Here is a 17173-nt window from a genome sequence, read left to right on the forward strand (position 1 = left end):
AATCTGCATAGGGCCAATACAAGATAATTTTAAAAATATGAAACAACTTTAAGTGTTTTATGGTAATGTATTCTCCTATAGCAAAATTCTATCACCGAGTGCAAACTTATTTATAGAATGATTTATCATTAATGGGAGATGAGGTAGTAATCATAATTACTAATCTAAAGTATTTTAGTATTTTATGCTCTAATAAATATATAGAGAAATAAATCAGAATATAATTTCAATTTGCATCATGCCATTTCAATCATGAATGTAAAGTTGGCTCTTTTTTTCTGAGTTTCAATTATAAACTAGATCCAAATAGTTCAATGTGATTATTCAATTTATACAAAATATTTGTCAATTGGCTGTGTATAAATAAATTGTACAACTCATTACATAGACTCAAAAATAGAGAACTCTAAACATAGGCAAGATCTCATTTAGTTTAGAGGAGGTGATATATCTAAAGATTAATGTTTTGTCAGTTTCCTCTGGAAATTTCCTGTAGCCTTCAATCAATCAAACAATTTTGTTTGATTTATACAATTTCTTTAATATCCCCTTACCCATCTGTCTTTTCAGATATGTTTGGTTCATTATTAGAGCAGGCCTTTCTTTTTCTTCTTCTAGTGATATAAGAATTGCATGAATTTCTATTTATTTTTTCCAGGTGTCTACCTTAAATTACTAAAGAGAAAAAAAAAAGTTATATTTAATTTAACTGCATTTTAAACACAATGCATATAATCTTATGATAATATTGATTCAAAATTATACAACAATTTCTGAAACCTAAATTAATGATATTAGCTCAAGCATTGCCAAATATTTTAGAACATAAAACCAATTTTTCAAATGAAATCATAGGATTACATTTCTGGATGAAATAAATTCAAGGGAATAAGGGTATGGGAGTCTTCCTTTATCTGCATTTCCAGACCTCCATGCTTCTCTACCTCACATACCCTTAGGCACCTCCAGAGAACTCGAATATGATGAAAAAATCAACTTTGTTTCTTGGGAAAGTGGACAGGGAGATGTATGGATTAAGTGATACACATTCAGATCAGATGAGTTGCTTATATCAAGTGTTAGTAGAATAATAGTTAAACATACACACACACACACACACACACACACACACACACACACACACACGTTCTGAAAAATCTACAAGTATTCTATAAATATAGATCTCCTCTCAAGAAAGATTCTACTCTGTTAGCTGTGATGTGCCAAATGAACTTTTCTAGTGGATCTGAAAATCTTTCATAAAGTCTATTTGCAAGTAATCCCATATTGTGGTTTACATATGACATACAAATCACTTTGTGCTGCATTTATTTTCCAATAGAATTTAATGTGCTTGACATGATAATAGGTATCATATATCATTGGAAAAAAATATTATTCTAAAATGCTTTGTGAACATTTATTTTCCTGATTCATCTTTCAAGTAGCTGTTCTAGAAAATCTTAAACTAATACTTCAGCTAGTCCAAATAAAGAAATAACATACACAAGAACAGAACATTTTTTAGAGAATTTCTCCAATATTTTTGAAACTCAAAATATGGAAAGTAATTTAATTTCTTATCAAAGTAAAATTAAATTAGAAACTACACTTATGCAATGAGATTATGTAAAAATACAGTTCCTTCTTACGTAAAATTAAGTAGTTATTAAATAGTGGTGTCTTTTGGTACCATTGTAATTGTCTGGCTAGTAATAACAGGAAAGGAACAAAAGGAGGCCAGACATTATTAGCATGTCATTGGGCAGCTTCACAAAGAAGCTGCAATTTCACACTCCCCAGGGAAACACTAGCCCATTCCCTGCAGGTTGCTGGGGGAAGGGACTGGACAAAGGGGAGGATGGATGCATGGGCAGTGAAGTTGGGATGATGTAGCAAAAGGGATTATTGTCAGTCAAACCTGAGAACAGAAATCAGTGGCTAGAGTAGGCAATGCCAATGCAAGCCCACCATAATTTGGGAAGACATAATCCTGCAGACAGAGGAGTTTGCATTATCTTGGCTCTCTATTGAATCTCTTGCCCACATGGCCCACAGCTATGTAGACTCCACACGCAATGGACAAATGGACGACAGCTAGGAACACAAACTAAGCTAGCCTAATGCTGGATTAGATTCTGTCCCAACAAGGAATGGAAACTCTGGACACTGACTGTCATTTTAGTTCTGCTAAAGCCAAAAATACAGTTCTTCCTTGGAGAGACATAAGGAAATGGGACCTTAGAAACTCCAGGGTATAATTCCACAGGAAAAAAAAACAAAAACTTTCTATAATATCTCATCCTGCCATGTGAGTCTCAGAAAATTCACTTTCTCGGGATTCCACAAGAAGCTCACTCCCACTAGCAATTGATGCCAATAATAGCTTGGCCCCCAACACAAGGCAGACACCAGGAAAACTGCCTTGTGTAAAGTGTGTAAAGCATTCTTTCTCTGCTCCTTCCCTATAAAAGTGCATGTACAGCCTCTGGACCTACAGCACATGGAGGGCAAAAGTATAGGAGAAGAACCACCTGGCCTGGACTATGGGTGCATGTCTGGGTTTTTCTCATACAGAAGGCCAAAGGCATATTAGAAAGTGCTCAAAGTCACTGATCATCCAAGAGATGCAAATCAAAACGACAAGGAGGTACTACCTCACATCTGTCAGAATGGCTATCATCAACAAATCAATGACAAGTGCTGGCGAGGATGTGGAGAAAAAGGAATCTTCATGTACTGCTGGTGGGAATGCAGACTTGTGCAGCCACTATGGAAAACAGTATGGAATTTCCTCAAAAAAACTAAAAATGGAACTGCCAGTTGACTCAGTGATCCTACTTCTAGGAATATATCCCAAGAACTCAGAAACACCCATCAGAATGAATATATGTACCACTATGTTCTTTTTTTTTCTAACCTACTTCACCAGGCCTGCAGAGGAGCAACCAGGCTGGCAGGGGAGGGCAGTTAGGGGCAATCGGGCTGGCTAGGGAGCAGTTAGGCATCAATCAGGCTGGCAGGGGAGTGTTTAGGGGGTGATCAGGCTGGTAGGCAGAAGCAGTTAGGGGCAATCAGGCAGGCAGGCAGGTGAGCGGTTGGGAGCCAGCAGTCCTGGATTGTGGGATCAGGTCTAAACTGGCAGTCAGACATCCCTCGAGGGGTCCCACATTGGAGAGGGTGCAGGCTGTGCTGAGGGACACCCTCGCCCCCATGCATGAATTTCATGCACTGGGCCTCTAGTAATCTAATCTAATAATAGACAAATATGCAAATTGACCGCACCTTCGCTACACCCAAGCCACGCCCACCAGCCAAGCCACGCCCACCAACCAATCAGGACGAATATGCAAATTATCCCAACAAAGATGGCGGCTAATTTGCATATCACGACAGCGTAGAAAGAAGCCAAGAGCTGCAGAAGGGAGCAAAGCTGCAGAGAAGCAAGCAAGCCGGGGGGAGGAGAAGGGAGGAGCGGAGGCGGGGCCAGGGGAGAAGGAAGTTGAGCAGGCGAGGCCGGGGGAGAAGGGGCGGGGCCGGGGGAGAAGGGCGGAGCGGAGGCGGGGCCAGGGGAGAAGGGCGGAGCAGAGGCGGGGCCGGGGGAGAAGGGAGGAGCGGAGGCGGGGCCAGGGGAGAAGGGAGGAGCGGAGGCGGGGCCAGGGGAGAAGGGCGGAGCGGAGGCGGGGCCGGGGGAGAAGGGAGGAGCGGAGGCGGGGCCAGGGGAGAAGGGAGGAGCGGAGGCGGGGCCAGGGGAGAAGGGAGGAGCGGAGGCGGGGCCGGGGGAGAAGGAAGGAGAGCGGGCTGGCGGAGAAGGCGGGGTGGGGGAGAAGGGAGGAGCAGAGGCGGGGCCAGGGGAGAAGGGAGGAGCGGAGGCGGGGCCGGGGGAGAAGGAAGGAGAGCGGGCTGGCGGAGAAGGCGGGGCGGAGGAAGGGAGGAGCAGAGGCGGGGCCGGGGGAGAAGGGAAAAGCAGACGGGTTGGCAGAGAAGGCGGGGCGGGGGAGAAGGGAGGAGCGGAGGCGGGGCCGGGGGAGGAGGAAGGAGAGCGGGCTGGCAGAGAAGTTAGAAAAGCAAGGGGGCTGGCGGAGATCGCGGGGCGGGGGACAAGGGAGGAGAGCAGGCAGGGTGGGGTAGAGTGCAGCAGGAAACCCTATTGCAGGATTTTTCCTGCAACGGGAACGCTAGTCATATATAATTCATGATCATCAAAATCCTGTTATGGTATATACTTTAAGACAAGAAATGTTTATACCATCATTCAGAGTTCTTACATTAAGAAACATTTCAACTTATGAATAATTTTAAAGAAAATATAACATAAAGTTAAGTTTTGTCATTTTTATTAGACCATATGGTCTGTCTGTTTAGCTCACCTAGAGAGAGGAAAACAAGCTTAAAAAATATTTGGAAACTGTATTTTTCAAATTGATTGTTAATTATTATGGTTTATTCTCAATCTTTTTCTTTCTTTACTTGCTGTTTAGACTATTATCATAATCAGATTCATGTTCAATATTGGGGTACCTGGGGCCAGAGTACAGATAGAGGTTCATATGTTTATAAATATTTGAAAGTTAGAAATGAAAGCAACAAGTTACATTGTAAAATAGGTTTCATTCTTCTCCATTGATAAATACTTTCATAAAACCCTGGAGGTCAGATTTGAACTTATACTCCTTGGAGTGACTGCTTATGAATTCCTTTTACCTTTTACCATGATGCACCACTTTTAACCACTGGGGCTTTACCTATGCCACCCATCCCACCCTTGCAACAGTTGCCTCCTAGCGACCCTCAGGTTTAAAATTGTGCAAATCTTCGCAGTAGTTAGAATGCTCTGCCAACAGTCCTTTGAGACTACAAATTCTAGGTTTCTGAACATCAAAAAGTGGATTAAAAAGGGGACCACATCCTCAGGTGGGAGTGTCATCTTCCTGACACCATTCTTTAGACTGTAGAGTGGGACATGGTAATAGTCATGAGTGAAAGAAAGTCTGATCTGGTCCTTCTAAAGCACCAACTTCGGGGCAACTGGGTGTCTATTTTTGCTGGGTACAAATTGGCACAAATGTAATAAACCTGAAAATCTTAGACTCAGCAATATTATCAAGTCAACTTCAATTGCGTAATTATATTTGTTCCAGTTCCAAATTACAAATTTGAGGGGAAAAAAACCTTTTCATCTTTCATTCTGAATGATTAAAATTACTAGAGGCCTTTTGCACGATACTCATGCAAGAATAGGCCTTCCTTCCCCTGGCTTTGCTCCCGGCTGCCCGGGAACCCGCATGTCCTCACTCCCAGCCGCTCGGAAGCCCACAAGTTCTCTCTCCCTTCCGGAGCACTTCTCCTGTAGCTCCCTCTGCCTCCCCCGCTCCTCCTCATAGCAGGTGTCCCGCCCCTCCCGGCCACTCTATGCCTGCATATGCAAATTAACCCACCATCTTTGATGGGTTAATTTGCATACTCACTCCTGATTGGCTGTGGGTGTAGCGGAGGTACGGTCAGTTTACATGTTTGTCTATTATTAGTTAAGATTAGCTAAATATGTGCATTTACACAGACAATACACTTAATTTCAAAGCTTTGTCAAATATAATAATCAAGTATCCAGGAACGAAATATACAAAATGACATGAATTGTAATAGAATATTTTTAAGTTTGCCAAGTATTAAATACAGAAATATTTAACTTTCAATATACATTAAAATATACTACTTTCAACAACCTAAATTTACATTGTCCAGAAATCATTGGCATATTTCTAAACAGGCATTGAATATGTTATCGGTGTGGAGAGCTCATCATCTGCACCAATAGTTAGTGGGAGTGGGCTTCTTGCAATATCCTGAGAAAGGAATTTTCTGAGACTTGCAGAGGAGGATGAGATATTATAGAAACCCTGTTTTTTTTGTGGAATTACACCCCTAAGGCTCAATTGTCACATTTCCTTTTGTCCCACCAAGGAAGAAGTGTAGATATTGTCTTCAGCAGAGCTAAAATCAAAGTCAGTGTCCAGAGTTTCTGTTCCATGTTGGGACATAGTCTGTGCCATCAGGCTAGGCTAATTTGTGCTCCAAGCTATAGTCCATTTGTCCATTACATGTAAGGTACACATGGCCATGGGCCATATGGGTGAATGCAAGAGAGCTGAGAGAGGACCAAGAGAGCACAAACTACTTTGGCTGAGGTATTATGTATCCCCAAATTATCACAGGCTTGCAAAGGCACTGCCTACGCTAGCCAATGAATTATTTTCTCAGGTTTAACTGACAGTAAGCACCCAACTTCACTGTGCATGGGTCCATTCTTCCCTTTTTCCAGTCCTTTTTCCCAGCAATCATCATGGAATGGACTGGTGGTTCCCCTGGGGAGTATAAAATTTCAGCTCTCTGGTGAAGCAGCCCAAATTACTTATCATATCTGGCCTCCCTTTTGCTCCTTTGCTATTATTAATAACTAGCTAATTACAATAGTATCAGTCCCCCATTTAGAGAGAAACAAGCCTCTTTGTAATCTTATAAAGAATAAGTGAAGGTCTAGTGAGAGGTAACACCCATGTGATAAAGGGAAAGACTAACTTTACAGTGTCCCAGATTAGTTTGAAGGAGTGGATTCCCTGAAGGCCAGGGTGCCCCACCTGTTCAAAGCCCTTCTGTATACCATACTTAAATTAAACTAAGGGAGATATTCTAAGATTTCCTCTGTGAGAAAATTTGAGCAGAAAAGGGAAAGCATATTCAAGGGAAGGTGATAAACCATCTATACTTCATTGACTCAACCATAAGTCCAACTGTTGAGTCTCAATTTAGGAGACAGTGATGTAGATGACTTCTAAAGTAAGGCTTATACTATGTGCACAAGCAGTCAGGTAATTAAGGACATAGGCACATATCCTATGAAAATATAAGGAAGAACAAAATAATGCAAAGGTCAATGAACACAGCAAATAATAAACTAGTTGAGGAGACTTCCAGATGCAAGGCTTTTGCTGGAATGAAATCAAGCAATGACAATCTGATAGATTGTCTGAAGTTAGAACATCGCTGGTGATGTCATCAGGTGCTAAGGTCTGTGTGGCATACAAAGACACAGATTTAAAAACAAAACTTTGAAGACAGTTAACTGCATTTGAGTTCAATATCCATAATTGAACATTGTGCTTTCCATTGAAACATATTTTTTCTCCCTAAGATTACCCTCATTTTAAAAGATTTGCGTTTCACATATTGGGAGTTTATGTATTATTTTCAATGCTCAATACACTGCTTGCAATAAGCCATGTGCCTCATTTTAAACTCTTACATATTATTCTTTATATGTTGAAATTATAATTGAATCTAAAGGTATACAAATTTTATATTATTCTCTATGTCATTTTACAGGGATTATTACTTACCAAGAAGTTGTTGTCTTGGAATGTTATATTTTATAGAAAAGCAAAGTTTTTATCAAATCTATAACCATGCCACTTTTAAATTTTTGTCATTTGTGGACAGCTTTATTCTGATGCATTTGTAGGTATATATGTCTAGAAAAATCCATGAAAAGGACTCAGATTTACTCTAACTTGCAGGCTTCTAAGCAGGTCATATTTTGAACTGGATGAAGATTTATAGAACTTCAAGGAATAAATAAACAAAAACAACTATGGGACTAAATGAATTGAAGATAATTATTCTTATGATTCTATTTAAAATATTGTTGACTCTTAAATCTCTTGTTTCCTGAATATAGGGAAAAGTAAAGAGCAGACATTCTGCATTATAGGAACTAACAAATTGGTAACAGATTCATTTCACAGTGCGCTCCCGGGAGACGAAGCGTTCAAAGATCATGGCTTACAACCAGGAGATTTGCTGTCTTGGAAAAGACACCAAATAAAAAAACTCTCCAACCTCATTGGAGGGGACCTTACCAGGTATTACTAACTAACCCATGTGCAGCTAAGCTTAAAGGAGTTAGCTCATGGATTCACATTTCTCATTTAAAAAAGGCATCTGACTGTGAATGGACATCTACTCCCATCTCTGACACCATCTCCGTCTGCAGCGGAGATCACAGACTTTTCAAGGACGAGAAGTCGCTGACCACGGAGGCAGACAGCTATCCCAAGATGACGTCAACAAGGCCTGTATACTCACAAACTGATAGCTTGTTTTTATATCATCTGATTGATACTGATTGAATGTACATAAAATGATTTTCATATTATTATTATCCTTATGGTTCCCTAGTGGAAACAATGTCTACCCCCCCAGACCTCTTTCTTTATTAGATATGAAAAATTTAACTTAGATACCTGCTAACCTTTCCTACCTACTATACAATGATGTTCTGGTTATCAGGTATGATAGTGAAATTAATGCCTTGTTAGCCACACATTGGTCTTCTCCTATCAATATAAGCTTTGGTTGTTGTTGTTGTTGTTGTTGTTGTTGTTGTTTTCTGGCTCTATCTATTATAAAGGACCCACCTTAGGCAAATACCTCCAAGAATATTTCCCTGATAATTCCACTGGTAGAATTGTATATGGATGTAATCTGGATGAATATTGTATGGCTATAGAGATGGGTGATGAATAGCTAAGAAAAACACCTGGATATGATGGCAAAAGGCTTGCAGCAGCCTGTCCTATCTGTCATAGCATATCTTGTCCTCAGACTCACCAGCCATGTTCTTGTGGCTGGATGTCTGTGAAACAAGAGAGAATTCAATGGGTCCCCATTTCAGAAATTATTGACATCATTTGGTGGGTAGATATGTTTATAATTACCCCACTGTCCTTGTGTCCTGGATGTTTGAGGAGCCCTATGAATACTCAAACTCTAGCTCATTTGGGAGTCCCCTTCACCCATTTAACTATGGCATGGGAAACTCAACATTTTGGGCTCCACTCAGTATACCCTAACTGCTCCCAAGCCATAGCTACCCAATGGCAACAACATTCCTGGTGGATCCAACAACATTGGTCCCCCTAAAAGAAGCAAAAGGGGAATACTTGGAGCAGTAGGGGCTGGCCTTGGTATTCTGGGACAAGCTGAACTTGCAGCTAATGAAGAACGTCATTCATTAGAAAAAGATTCTTTATCTCAAATAGGTCATATAGAGGGAATGCTGTTTCAGGAAGAAGGAAAAGGGTGGGAAGCAGCATGGAAAGACAATAAAGCCTTAGTTTCATGGATAGAACAGACTCGACAGACTCTAAAAACTCATGCACAAACCCAACAATGGGAACGTGCCTGTGCCCTAACTCAACAGGGCCTGTTGTCTATGCTAATGCAAGGAATCTGAAGTGGCTATGAAACAATGGCCAACTATAATGGCTGCAGAAGCCCAGGCCAGACACTTATGGGACTCATATGGTTCCCCAGGCATTTGGAAAATTTTAAATGGGAAATGTGATCTACAATATTGTGTTTTTAAAAGCCCAGGTGCGAGTTAAATCCTAGGCTTAAATTCCCAGTAGTTCAACTGGCCGGCATAGGGACCATCCTCAATAATACTAGAATACTTCCAATGGGAAGTAGATGGGCCATATTTAAAAATAATAAACAATGTGAACCCATCTCACTGTCTGTGAAAATTGGAAAAGTGAATGGTTATGCCCTCAATCCATATGGAATACTGAATTCACCCAGTCCTGGCTTATTGTATCTACCCCAACAAATAACAATATAGTATATAGGAAAGGGGCGTTTTTGCTGGGAAGGGTTAAAAGCAATCTTTACTGTAATATCACCAAGTTTACATTAAATAATACTAGAATATGGTGTAATACTGAAATTATAGGCAGAATGACTTTGCCTGATGTTCATAAAATCTGTGATAATATTGATACTGAAAAACCAATGTATTGGGAAATTGAACTCCTCCCCATGAAGCCATTTTTATGGGAACTAATTGGCCAGAAGAAAATTAGAGCTTCTAGATAATGAAATAGTAGAGTCTTAATTCATTTGGCCAAACATATCATAAGGTACAAATGACAGTGGATGAAGGAGGAAAGCATAATTAGCTTAATAAAAGATTATGATAATACATGTAAAGGGTTTTTTGGTTAGCTGTGATGCTTGTTCCCCTTAGAATTTTCCTTGTCTAGTATTAGACATTGTCTGTTCCTAATCAGTGTTATTGGTTTACTATTGTTACTTTTGTTCTTGATATGTAAATGTTATATTAGATGCAGAAAAGCAAAACGTAAGACAAACAGCAAAAAGACTCGGATCATGGTGGCTCAAAATTAGAAATGATCCAGAATACTTTTTAACAAGGACATATAGGATTTGACTGCCTCCCATTTACCTGCCTTTTTAAAATATATAATTCGACCTTAAATGCCATCTAAGGTTATGGTCTTGCCCCATCCCCAGTGGTCCACCTGTTCAGCAAGACATGCTGACACTGAGACATCCTAGGAATGAGCCTTCCTAGCAACGTGGGATTCCATTATCCAACCAAAAGGTTGGTCATCAATGCATCCTTTGGATTGATTTATGACCAAAAGGGGAATGTGTGGACGAAAGGAGCCACATGCTAACCTGACAAGCTCAGGGGAGGCCTGCGTGGCAGTCTTACAAACTCAGAGACCTGGAATAACCACAAAGGATGGTTTGAAAATTAAATATTTAACTACAAACAGGTTATAGTGGGCAGTCATTCCTAAGCTGATACCTTCCCTGACAAAGATCAACTTAGATCTTCTTTCCTGAGCCCATTTGCCTTTTTGCCTCTAAGATAACATATCTGTGAGATGTCTGGGTAACTTGTAACTTCCTTCTTTTGCTGGAGCCCCTGGGGCACAACCAAATGTGGTAGGCGCCAGGACAGATGCCTCAAATTCCTTCATTATCCTGTTAATTGTTCCTGTACCCACCTAAGTATGTGTCCATCATTTTACTTTTTGTCCAATCCCAGGGGTTTCCCACCGTTTGACTTTATCCAATGAATTTCATGTTGCCCACCTATGTCCCTCCTTTGATGGCAATGTATAAATACAGATGTAACCCACCATTCTTCGGAGCATAATCTCAATTCGTTGAGGTTCTGCTTCCCGGCATATGTCGACAGTTTGGCTCAAATAAACTCACTAAAATTCTTTACAGGTTTCAATGGTTTTTTTCGTTAACACACTACATTGCCCACTTGTTGGCACATAGTTTTTCATAGTATTTTCTTACAATCATAAACCAGATTAATGAACTTTTAACCAGACTCATCAAGAAATAAAGAGAGAGGACCCAAATAAATAAAATCAGAAACAAAACAGTTGAAGTAACAACTAACACCACAGGATTATCTCATCAGTTTCCTTGATTATAATTATCCTATTGGGCACTAAATAACAATCCAAAATGTTTTAAGAGGGGAGGAAATTGACATTGATCTGGAAGCAACATGATATAGGGTGTCCCCAAAAATGTATACACACTTTAACAGTTGATCACTCACTTAATTTTCACTCCTTTTCAGGTTTAATTGATTTGAAATAATGGGCAAAGCCAGACTAAGCCTTGAGCAAAAAGAAAATTATCCTAAAGTGCCATTTGATTTTTTTTATGGAGATACATAAAGGGTAAAATTTACAGTACAAAACCAGCAACAGTTGATAAATTGAGGGCATGCAAATACTGAACGAAATGATTATTGATGTTTGAGATTCTATTGCTTCACATTATCAGCAGTGCCTGGACCAGAAAGTTCATAAGTTTGAAAACAGGCATTGAGACTAACAATATTAATTTCTGTAGATTCCTCTCAAATTTTAAAAGGAACTATATGTTAATAAACACTGACTTTATAATCATTCAAAGTGTATATACATTTTTGGGCTGTCCTATATATGTGATGTATGGATGTTTAAAGGTCTCGGTTACAGGAAAGCTGTTTGATGTAAGAGCAAAGCAGCTACCCCTTTCAAATAAGGGAACATAAATTACTACCTTTTGTTATAGATGAACAGTAAGCCCTTGTGAAATAATGTGTGTTCAGTATCATACTGTACCTATGGTGAGAAGATTAATTTCTTTGAAAAACTTAGTGCCAGGTGATAAATTTTATTTCATGTAACATCATGGGTTATAAATATTAATTTACAGTTTTGCCTTTGTGTGCCTAATAATTCCATAGCATTTTGCAAAAGTTTATAAAACCCACAATATTAAAATTATTTCAAGACATTCCCAAAGATATGAAATACATTGAACTTTCTTATATTTAGACCTACATACAATTTGCTTTATTCAGGGTCTTTCTGCCTCAGTTGTTTAGAATACAACCATAATCTCCTATAATTAGAAAGTACTTCATACATTGAGCGAATTTTACAGCCCACTGAAAACCTAATTAATGTTAAGTTCAAATTGGTTCTCTCACGCTGACATTGCTGTAAGTAGCTGGCTTTGCTCAAATATAAAGTGCACTTTCCTTTGACCTTATATAACTGCATGCAACTGTAGCTAATTAAGAGCATTTCAGCATCTCTTTTGCATTTAGCATTACTGTTATTATTACTAATCTTGGCTTGCAGAAGCAAAAAATAAATAAATTTTAAGTAGGGGAGGGGGTGCAAACTAGTGAAAGTTCAAGCAAGGTTAAAAAAAACCCTGCAGTTTAATGAGCCTCTTACTTTGCTCTTGACACTAGGCAGGAAGCAAGCCTCTAGAAGTCAGATGTCATAAAGAAAAGTGCTTACGCCTTCTTCCCTGGACTAATCTTTCTAATTTTGGTTTCAGAGCATTCAACCTAAGATTATTTAACCTTACCGAGAATTTACACAAAGTAATATTCCTGCTGTGTTTGCCAAAGATATATAGTATTCAAGCATGTGTATAGGATGGATTTTGTGGCCACTTCAAACCCTCCTGGCCCCACCTTTTCCCCCTGCAGATATTCTGGTCACCATTTCCGGCAAGCTTTCACAGCTTTGTGAAGATTTACTTGACAGTCCCTTGCCTCAGGCCAGTGCCCTATATTTCTTCTCTCCTACTCCAGGATACAAGGGTTAGTTAACATCCACTCTTGACTAATGAGAATAAATTTGTCTCCCTTTCTTCCAATGGTAGGGAGTCCTGGCTAATTTCATAGGACTCCTCAGGAGGTCCACATGGATAGAGCTCAAGTGGCCAGTAACAAATGCCAACTTCATATTTCATCCTTGGCTGTTTTTCTCATTTTCTTGTTTTATTTCTCAACTCCTCATCCCTGGGATCACTTCCCAAATGAGCTACCTACATGCCAAATGTTCCCTCAATCATCCCTTTCAGGAACTTCAGAGTGATGGACAGATAGAGAATTTTTATGAAATGTAATTATTTTATGCTTTATGATATCATAAATATTCTGATAGTAGTTTGTGACTTCACTTAATGACAAATTTAAAAAAAATAAAGGACTAATATGGCATTTGCCAACTTAAAAAAAAAAAGACACAAATACTTAAAAATAAACATTAACATCCTAGGTTCTAAAACTTTGCCTACATCTGAATTAGTAAATGCCATATGCTAAGGGTATGACCTTAAACAAGTTGTTTACATCTCTGAAGCTCAGTTTCCTAATCTGTAAAATGGGGATAAATAATAGCATACTAGGAAGTTACAATAGTGGTATAATTGATAGTGAAACATATTAGATATCACTTATTGCATAACAAAACAACTTCAAACTATATGGCTTAAAATATTAACCACTTAATTTGCTCAGGCTTCTGCAATCTAGACTAGGATCAGCAGGATCTTTCTTCTGCTGTTTTCTCTGCTGGCATCATTTATGAACTTGTCATTATCGGGAAGTTTCACTAGAACTAGGTAGCTGAAGAAGGCCACACTCACATAACTGGTGGTTAGCTGGGGTGCCTTGATCTCCTCTATGTGGCCCCTGTGGAAGACTGCTAGAGTTACTCACATTAAGGAAAGCAGCATTCTTACATCAGCACTAGTATTTATAAATACTAAGAACAGTGCCTGGTATACAGTCTCTACTAATTTTTTAAATAGCTATTTTCACTACATATTATTATTTTACTACTATTTTATCAATTTATTTTTAATGTAGGAAATCTGTTATCTGAAAATAAAGAATAATTCTTTACATGTAACAAATTTAGTTTAATAAAAACTCAGCAGATTTTCTTATTTTTCTAATTTTTCATTTCACACAAAATATTAAGTACATATTTATATATGTATGTGTATGTATATACACATGCTGAAAACCAAGATCAACAGTAATTAATATAAATGCGAGAAGTCCGGCAGAAGGCTGACCTGGGCTCCTTTGATATTCACAGGGTGAATTTGCATTTTATTACCTATTGCTGACTCAATGGCCTAAAGCAAACTCCCCCTTAACCTGATAATCTTACTGTTTACTAAACAATCACCTTTGATATGTCTGTTTGCTTTCCTAAAAGGCAATTGTGTATTCTAGTAAATAAAAGCAGACCAGAACAGAGACTCAGTGGAACTTGACTACTACAGTTAAGCTTTCCCTGGCTTCCCCCCATAATTCCAAATCTATATTTCTTATCTTGTGTTTTAATTTGCACGTCAGCTCTTTCTCCAAGCCTTTGAACCCGAAAGCCATGCTGGCCTTGGCTTTTCACATACACACATAAAACTAACACTAGTCACAGTGACAGCAGCCTCAGTGTTTAGTAATTACTGATCAATGCATTATTTTGTAAAAGAAATAAAAATCTAGTCATGTGAGTCTAATTTGCATAATTTTTAAACAAAAGTTCGTATCACAACATGGCTGTCCCAGGATTTCCATATAATTTTTTGCCCCATCAGACCTACAGCAGAAAAATATAAGGAGAACACATATATTTTTGGGGGAATTGAAATTACAAAGTTGAGTTGTTTGATTTCCTGATCCACCAATGTCCATAAGCTTTGTGTGTGAGTTCAGCATTGACTTAATTTTAGTAATGAGAATAAAACAAGTATGAAACTTTTACCTCAGAACATAAGGCCACATGTCAAACTCTGTTCTTGTTCTGATTTCTTGCTTCTCTCCTCAATGTAAGAATAACATTTTCCTTGGATGGATTTAAATATTATATAAAATAATCAAGGTTTGTAATGTCTTAGAACATATTTCATTATATATGCTTAAAGTAATATATATAAACATAAGCTATTTTTACTGTGCAATAATAACATACTCTATGCCTGGCATAAATTGCTGAATGCCCAGACTTTGACATGAGCTTTTGAATAAACAGCGCGTGTTGGCTTGCCAATGCCTTCCATGGATATTTGATTTTCGCATCACTTGGTTTTCTGAATTTCACACTTTATCGAGGTATGCCTGACCTTTAGCCAAGATAATATACTTTACCTGCTAGCTCCCTTAGGTTAAGTTAAACTCACTTTCCACTCCTTCCAGATGACCTATCATTGTTGACCTATGGTGAAAGGCTTATAATGACTATGACAATCAGGGGAGTATACCTTGCTGCTCTACTACTTATCTGCTATATCTATTTTAGGTGAATAGGTTTAATTCCACAAAGATTGTCTCTAAATAGCAATAAAATTCTACCAGACACATTAATTCCTATCATAACATCATGTACATTGTGAACTTGGTAGAAGATCAGCTCAAATCTTCTATAACTTAAGGAACGATTCTATAAACCTCTGATATAATAGACCATTAGATGGACATGAGTAGAGTAGGGACCATAGGCCAAGCACTGCAGGTCACCAAGGTGGAAAGCCCTGGTGCCTAGCAATGGGCAAAACTAGACTAGGACCTCACCCCCAGGGTGACCTTTCCTTGCTGTTCATGCATTTTAGATCCCCTGCCCTTTCATATCACTGGTCATGCAGTTGGGATCCTCCCCAGATGCCAGTTATGTGGTAGACCCCGTTAGAGGTCCAAAGAATAGCCTCATACACCTCCCATACAAGCCCTTGCATGACCACTCTCTTAACCATTAAGTCCTCAGGAATGTGAGTTTCTGGCCCTTATCAATTAATCTTAAGAACAAAGAACTCTGCTGACCACAGAGTTGGAGTTTTGGTCAAACTAAAGATGATCTTTAGGTCTCAGTTGTGTTTCAGCTCCAGTCCCAGAAAAGCAGCAAAACCAGACAGAGCAACACCATGGCTGGTGTTACACAATTTACCAGGCGAACAAAAAATACACAGGAGTACCTAGAGATACAGGAAAAATCCATTTATTTCCAGATGTACCAGTACTGTGACTCAGAAGAGCCTGTTTCCAAATCCTGAGCAAACCAATATGGAGGAAGCTTTCTCTTTATACCCTTTGGTTTCTTTGTCCTCCAAATAAGGATCAGACTTCTGGACCTTTCACAGGCTTTGCAAAAAGCCCCATGTGTTGGGGTGGGGCCGTGAGACCACACCTAAAGGCCTGCCCCCCCCTTGGGGGTTGTGTATGGTTCATGGTTTATGACCTCTGTAAAATGTGAGTATTTAGGTAAACAGGTCTTACAAGTCCAGATAATTAAGGAACGGGCAGTGAGTAGACTATAGACAAATAGGAATGTTCATTAGGGATATTGATTAACTAGGTACAGAGTCAGGCTGCTGGTCTCCCACCAAAAAATGTCTTATTTTCCTCATTACTGGCATCAGGACCAGCTGTGATGACTAAGGATGCCCTCCCCTAGCACCAGACAATCAGTAGAGACTGCTAATCTGAAAAAACACACCTGGAAAAGTTGATGAATATTCTATTGACATTTTATCCTGGGAACTCCTCTAAGATCCCAGCCTTCAGAGAGGGGATAAAAACCCTTAGGCTGGAGGACCCAGAGAGTACTCTTTCTCTCTCTTGGCTTGGCCACACCTTTCCCAAACTCCTTTTTCCCCCAGGCACATTCTTTCTGCCTTTCTCTTTCCTAAGCTCCAAGGGACCTTCTTTTGCCTCTATAACTCATATACTGAGCCCATGCAGCCCAACTGGCTCACCTTTTCTACCTCTGTGACTTTTAAAATAAACTTTCTCTTATAATTTGGGTTGCTTGCCTCTGAATCCTTTCTTTGCACAACTGAAGTACTGAGGTTGCTCAACGGAGCATTCTGGTGCCATTTCATGGCTAACACTGTAACTGCTGACCACTAATGGCTCACAGCTGCCCCCTCTTCAAAGAACTCTCCTGGGCTAAATAAGCTTTTTCACACCCCACCTCAGTAGCCC

This window comes from Cnephaeus nilssonii, assembly GCF_951640355.1.
Source record: "Cnephaeus nilssonii genome assembly, chromosome: 1".
Taxonomy (NCBI): Eukaryota; Metazoa; Chordata; class Mammalia; order Chiroptera; family Vespertilionidae; genus Cnephaeus; species Cnephaeus nilssonii.